At 40.1% G+C, this 7,884-nt stretch overlaps 1 non-coding gene across 1 annotated transcript; it reads left to right on the top strand.

The window, feature by feature from the left end:
* Positions 1-5,103: 5,103 nt before the first annotated feature.
* Positions 5,104-5,234, top strand: LOC119256433 (small nucleolar RNA SNORA70). The gene has a single exon (XR_005127766.1). It is a non-coding gene; the product is annotated as a small nucleolar RNA SNORA70 (small nucleolar RNA).
* The last annotated feature ends 2,650 nt before the right edge of the window (positions 5,235-7,884 follow it).

Here is a 7,884-nt window from a genome sequence, read left to right as displayed (position 1 = left end):
AAGATTCTATTTGTGTGTCATATCTACCAGGAGACTTTTTCTGATGCTCCAGACTGGGTTATGTGGCTCTTCCCCATGCACTCTTTGTGACTGTTACCAGTTTCAGGTACAGTTAGTACTCATCACCTTCAGGGACTGTGTCATTAATTTTTGTACCATCAGAACATAGAAAAGTGGTCTGCAAGTATCCATCTTCAATGAATGTGTGCTGAATAAATGGCCCAATATTAACAGTTACTATTTTTTTTAGCACATTTTGTCATGTACATTTCACTATGCTAAGTGTCATATGTACACTATCTCATTTAGTCTACTCCACCAGTGATTTAAAATAAATGCGCTCCCATTCTATGAATTCAGGAACTGGAGGCTGGAAAGGATTAACAATCTCCCTAAATTTACCCAGACAGTCACTAGAAAAGCCAACATTTGAGTTCACAAAGTTTGTCAGAGTCTGTTTTGCTACGTTTCCTAAAAGGGTTATATACTAATGCTTTTTAAATAGAAAAGACTTAAAATAAAAAGATAAAAGTGATAGATCACATTATGTGAGTCTGCAGTTCCTACCATGAGAGGTAGACTTTGTTTTTTTGGCTCCACTGATGTTGGGTTTGGCTTATTTGCTTTGGCACGAATGGATGAAAAGTGAGCACAGGCTTTCAATCCATCGGTGGAGTTGGGCTTGTTATTTGTGCTCCTCCTAACCCCCTCAGGAAGACCTTGCCTCAGGACACCACTGATCTGAGCAGAATGAGAGACAAATGGAGTCGCCCTTGTCCTGGCCCACAGCTTGATGCCAAACAGGCTGAGCTCAACCCAGATCAGTCAACCCTCTAGCAGGCTGCAAATGCCAAAGCAAGAATAAATATTTTGTTATGCTACAGATTGTTTCTTAGGCAGCATATTTTTGATAATGGCTGATGAATACAATGAAGAAGTAACTTAGAAGACAGAAAACAAAAGAATACAAGAGGAATATCCCCTCCCAGTGAAGAGTGAAAAAAGGACCTCTTTTAGATGCACAGGCGAAAAAATTTATTGATGGTAACAGTGTTGTCCTGGATTGGTTAATTGGGAAATACTGGAAACAGATTTTTCCAGGATAGCTTAATGAAGAGTCATTTTTCTAGAATAATTCTTTGCAGAGTCTCAGATGTAGTAAAAGAATAAGTAGAGGCACTTCTAAAAATCCCTAAAAATTAGCAGAATTTGCTGGTCTGTGATGATTTAGAAAAGGAGTTCAAAAGTTTTTGAAGTCACAAATACATAATTATAAAAACTTAAGCTGGCAACCTTCTGATTAAGTGGCGAAATTATGTTATTTATTTTCTGGCAAAGTTGCTCTTTGGAACAATTATACTACTCCATGGTTAAGGTAGGAGTACAAGTTAGAGGCCAAAGAAAAGAGAGAATTTGGATTCAGGAAAAATAAGCACATCAGATTGTAAAGGCTTTCTGTATTTTCATATTACACACACACACACACACACACACACACACACACACACACACACACACACACACCCTTGCATTAAATTCTATGCCTTCTAGCAAGTTTCTGCTGAATCCTCCTCTGGATTTTCTGCCATGGTATGTCAAGCTCCGAGTGGTGAGGGTCATTCCAGGTTCCTCTTGGCCTCTCTCCTGAGCTGTGTCAGCCTCCCTCTCAGATACCACGAGGCAGATGAATGTTTGCGGTCAACCTTAGCAGGCTACTGAAGCGTCCTTTGTATAATTATCGCCTCACCATCAGTAATTCTTTCGATAATAATTTTCATGTTGATGAACGCTTTGGTGGTGGAGAAGTAGATCATCAGCACTTCAGGCCCTTTCTTTTTCTGCTGTGATTTTCTTTAATTAATTGGATGTGTTTCCCTCCCCCTAGCCTCCACGCCCCCTAGGGTTGCCAGTGAAAGAATTAAAAGAGAATTGTTAAGATTTATAGTAACACAGTCTGACCTACTTTGGAGAAAGCACATCCAAAAGAGCCCAGATTTCAACTGTTTTCTTTGTATCTTAAATCCTTCACCCTTTTAGTGAAGAAGGGCCAAAGACAAACATTATTTCACTGAAATTTAGAGAATTTCATTTTCTGTGGTAGACGGTTGACCAATAAGCTTGATTCTCATGTGGGTAAGGCTATTACTTAAAGAAAGAGCCTTTGTAGTTGGGTCAAGGGAGCAGTTTTAATTTCAGCTTCATTAAAAATGCAAAACTTAGGGCAAAAATCTTAATAGTAAAGAGGGCCAAATTGGAAAGATAAATGTTTAACATTTTCTGAGGGTCTTAGAAACAGAAAGGCAGAGTGGAGCTTCAAATGAAAAAATGTTCGACAGTGTCATTTGAAGTTTTCTAGAATCTTCTTTTTAATAAATAGCTATTCAAAAAAAAAATCAGAGACAATGGTGGGGAAAAAAGTCCAGATCCAGGCAATTAGTCAAATATTTCATAACCTTAATATCCATGACATTTAAAATTTAATGATCAAAATGAAAAAGGAAGCATCAGACTCAACCTGTTCCGATCAATAAATATCTGAGTGTATGAGCCTTCATTTCCTATAGGCCTCACAGCTCTTCCAGGAAAGGATTTTGAGACCTGAGCACAGGGTGGGGTCAGGAGCACATTTTTTCCTGGAGCTTCTTTTCCCTCTTCCACTTTTTTGGCAGGGATTTTCTTGCATGCATTTCCACATGCCAAGTTGTTTTGGACTCATTGAATCTATTTTACTATTGCTCTGTTTCTGTTCCATGTGCCCCAGGATAACATACTTTTAGTTACACAGAACCATGCCCAGTGGTATGCTATAGAATCTACAAGTATTGAGAGAGAAACCACCATCACAGGCTACTTAGTTCAGTGGGCAAAGCTCAGAAGTATCAGCAGATCTGTGGCAGACTACTCATGCCTGTGCCACTACAATGGTGAAAACACCCACATATTTACAAACATGATTAAGTATAGGTAAACACACATTATTAAATATTAAATATCCATAATGGCCCAGAAACAGTATTTCCAAAGGGCACCTGCACACCTTTGTTTATAGCAGCACTATTTATAATAGCTAAGCTATGGAAACAACCCAAATGCCCAAAAATAGATGACTGGATCAAGAAGATGAGGTACATATACACAATGGAATATTACTCAGCAATTAAAAAAGATAAACACATGCAGTTTGCAGCAACATAGATGGAGCTAGAAAGGATCATGCTCAGTGAAATAAGTCAGAAAGAAAAAGAAAAATACCGGATGGTCTCACTCATAGCAGGAATTGAGAAAATCTAAATAAGAGACCAGGAAAAAGACTAATCAATGCAAAGTAATAATCAAAATCAACAAGCAACTATAAACCAGAAACACACTACGAGGGTGGGGGAATTAGGGAGGGGCAGGGAGAGGAAGAACTAGAGTCAAAATATGGGGGGGGGTGCAATTGTATGGGGAATATAACCAAAATGAAATGAATACATTGTACAAAGATGAAAAATGATGTAAGAATTATATAAAATAAAATATTTAAAAAAATAAAAAATAAAGAAATATCCATAATGTAAGGACAGCACGGACGTTAAAATGTGGGTACAATGTGAAAAAGTTGAATGAAAAAAAAGTTGCAAAAGGGTCCCAAAGGATGACAGCAAATATATAAAATTTTAAATATACAGAACATATACTATCTAACATGCACATAGGTAGTAAGGATATAATAATCTTCTTGGTCATAAAGAATAGCACCTTAAGAGGAGCGGTCACTACTTGAGGGTGAGGTGGGGAGGAAGGAAGACACAAAGTCTTAATTTATGTTTTTATTTCTGAATTTGTTTGTGAGCCACAAGGTACATGCCTTATTTGACTATCCTTTTTTGTATGCCTGAAAAAATAATTAGAGGACTGTAGACTGAAAGTTCATGTCTTCCCCTGCAAATCCATATGTTGAAACATAAACCCCAGTGTGCTGGTATTAGGAGTTGGGGTCCTTGGGAGGTGATTAGATGACAGTGCAAGGCCCTTATGAATGGCATCAGTGTCCCTATAAAAGAGACTCCAGGGGGATCACTCGCCCCTCTGACACATGAGGACGCAGCTAGAATTCAGCAACTACCAACCAGAAAGCGGGCTCTCACCAGATGCCAAATCCATTGGCACCTTGAACTGGGGCTTTGCAGTCTCCAGAACTGTGAGAGTGCGTGTCTGTCATTTATAAGCCCCCAGTTTACGGTGCTGTTATAGCAGGCTGAAATTCTGACACAGAGAGCAAGCATGTGTGTGTGTTGGGCAGGGGGAGGGCAGCTCCTGGGTTCTTTTCTCAACATGGTGTTCTCTCCAACCCTAAGCTTTCTGAGCCTCAGTTTCTTCACACACATGATGGAAAGAGTAGGACTCACCAACCTAGGGTTTTGGGCACTACTCTAAAAGAAAGAGGCCAATATATCCTTTTGTCCTTTTGAGGATGAATCTGGATTAAGGACAAGAATGAAAAACTCTCGTGACTAAGTACAGCCTCACATGATCAGTATGCCTGGTTTTTAAAATAATTACACTGACCTGCTACTTCAGTACCTGCTGAAGCCAACTCCACTGGATGGAATTCTTTTGTTCTCAAGTTTTCCTTCCCTTTTTTTTTTTTTTTTTAAGATTTATTTATTCATGCATCCAGGAACCAGGGAACAAGCCAAATGCGTGGGAGGCTTAGAGGATTCACCAGAGACAGAGCAGGGAACAGAACAGGCAGACTGACTGAAATACACTGCTCAGGGGAGCAGTGAGAGAGACAGGAAAGGTCTGCCACACACACCATGTGGGATTCTCGCTAGCGGCTGGGATCAAACCGGCGCTACAGAGGCTGTGGACAGCTTCATAGCACTGCGCTCAACCGCCTACGCCACCAGGGGAGGCCCTCTTCTTAAATTTTCTAGAGAAAAATTGTTCTACAGTTTTTCTTGGTAGCCCATTCTAGGGTCGGGCATTTTCTATTATTCAATAAGAAATGAAGAACACCAGGAAGTTAAGCTACAATCATTCCCTTTGCTTTTACCACTTAGCATTTTATATTACTATGTTAGCTAAAAATCATATGACATTTAAAAAAAGTCACATTTGCAACCAGTTAAGTCAAGTGTACTCTTCCCTGTGGGGCCTGGTGTGCAATGGCTGCAAAGAGCAGCCCCTTGGTCGTGATGGCAGCCTATTGTTTGCATGGGTTGCCCTAAGGTACCTCGTAGACAGCCCTTGGCAATATCCTGTGGACATTCATGTTTTACCTCATGCTGGATTCAAGTTTAGGTTCCAGACAGGTGCGTGGGGCACCTTTGCAAAGTCCCAGGTACATTGGTTGGGGTCCACATTAGCCAAGTCATCATGTCCCTCTGCACAACCTGCATAACAGGAATATGCGTCTAAGGCTCTATGCAGGGCAAAGTTCAAATTCCCTGGCTGCCAGAAGATCCACTTCTCCAGCAAAAGGGGATTTGCCATATTTAATGTGGTCAAATTTGAAGACATGATGGTTGAAAAGTGGCTCATCTCAGATGGTTGTGGGGTCAAATACACCCTTAATCTATGCCCTCTGGACAAATGGCAGGCGCTGTACTCATGATAGCCTCAGAGTTGCTTTTTCCTTAGTCAAACCCACCAATAAATCCTACTTCTTATCCAAAACACATCATTAAAATAATATTGGTGGGGGGAAGACCTAGTGACTTCACAAAATTCCCACGGTAGGTAATGTTAAAAAACAAAGGAAGCTATATTACTACACAGTAAGCACTCACTTAACATAGATACTGTTCTTGAAAGGTATTGACAGGATCTTGAAAACTGTGACTTTAAGTCAAACGTACTATAACGAAAGTAGGTTCTTGAATAAATATTGGTCAGGATTTTTTTTTACACTATAATGAATTGACTTTGAAGGAAAAAAATTATTCAAGGATCTGCTATGTATGGCATTATCCCAATTCTGTTAAAAAACTATACACACACATTCACAGACACATATAAACACAACACTGGAAGGAAAATGCATATAGTCAGTAGAATTATAGGTAGTTTAAAATTTCTTCTGTATACTGAATGAATTTTTCAGGTTTTTTTTATAATGAGCATGTAATACTGTTACACAGAGTATGTTATACCATGTTACTCTTATAACAGAGAATTATGCATATTCATTATTATACATTTTTAAATGTATTTTGTTTTGGACTGGAAGTTATGTTTTCACTACTATCTCCTGTCACCTACTCCTACAGTGGAGGAGCCTGGGGGTAAACTCTGATCTAGTTAGCAAGGATGGAAAGAAAACCCCCCAACCTTCTGAGATCATTCATATACCAAGCTAGGTGCTCAAAAGCCTGGTCTCATAGAATTTTTTTTTAAAGATTTATTTATTTATTTATATGCCGGGGATCGAACCAGCGCTGCAGAGGCTGTGGGCAGCTTTGCAGCACAGCGCTCAACTGCTGCGCCACCAGGGGAGGCCCCTCTCATAGAATCTTTTGAAGATACTCTTGCCACATTGCAAAGAACAAGCACATTGCCAGACAGGATTCAAATGCTTTCAGAGTTACAAAGAATGTAATGCAGCAGCTTTTAATTGCCAGCATAAAAGTCACCATCCCATCCAGGGGATGATAAAATGCCCCATACATTTCTTCAGCCAGTCCAGCAGCCTGAAGCCTCATGTAAGACAATTGCTAAAACCACACAATCTATCTGTCATTGTCAGCTCAGGCCGCCACACAAAATGCCACATCTTCTAAGTTCTGGGAGCTGAAAAGTCCATGATGAAGGTGCTGGCAGGGTTTAATTCTGTTGAGATCTCTTTCTGACTACGTGGATGACAGCTTTCTTGCTGTGTCCTCATGTGCCTTTTCTCTGAGCATGTGCGTATGATAATGGAGAGAGCCCAAGAGCCAGCTGTCCAGTGTCCCTTTTTTAAGGGCACTAATCCTATCAAACTAGGGCCCCACCCTTATAGCCTCATCAAATCTTAATTAATTTTATGTCCTAAAAGCCTTATTTCCAAATATAGTCACATTAGAGGTTAGGGACACAATTAATTCCTTAGCAAATTTCTAAAAATGAGCTTTGGAGAGAACCCTATGTGCCCTTTCTCTGTGGGGTCAACTTGCCAATGTGTTTGCCCTGCCTGCTTCTGCATGAACCAGTCTTTGAAGAACAGCAATGGGAAGGACACAAAACAATGTAGAAATAGGAGAGTAGAGAACCACTGTGGGGAGTATATATGGTGACATCTGGTGAAGGAAAGGATCTATGAGGAAACCTCACTGGTTTTCTTAATAAACCAGCATCCAACATACAGACTTGTGAGTGAAGACAATCCAAGTGCAGGTATGACTCAATTGAAGCATAAATTTATCTTCTTTCCAGAAATATCTCCTTACTAATGACAACAACCATGACAACAGACAACTTAAGGAATTTTTGTCCACTCTTAAGAACACCTCTCTGAAAGGCGTCATTGACTTTCTCTTCCATCCTGATAAACATAAGCAATCATTTATCTAGAAAGGGGATGTTTCTTTATATTCTCTTGGGCACCCAGAGTTGACTTAATCTCAAACTGAGTCTTCTTGCTTGATAAGGCAGGATGTTTACTCAGTGTTGCCTTCTACAATGCTATTCTTAAATAAGAAAATGGCTAGTTGCCAGAGACTAGTTCTGCTTTAGAAAAGTTAGTAATGGAGCATTGGAATGAGCCCGGAATAGGAATAGGTTCCTATGGATGTCTGTCAGTGAAGTAGCTTCCTTAACAACTTATGACTAGGGCCCCCCTGGTGGTGCAAGGGGTTAAACACAGCACTGTGAAGCTATCCTCAGCCTCTGCAGCACAAATTTGATCCCCGCCTGGCCAGG

Source organism: Talpa occidentalis, unplaced genomic scaffold (assembly GCF_014898055.3).
Source record: "Talpa occidentalis isolate TD23 unplaced genomic scaffold, MPIMG_talOcc4v2.1 talOcc4.3, whole genome shotgun sequence".
Lineage (NCBI taxonomy): Eukaryota > Metazoa > Chordata > Mammalia > Eulipotyphla > Talpidae > Talpa > Talpa occidentalis.
This window is presented reverse-complemented; position numbering and strand designations above follow the sequence as displayed.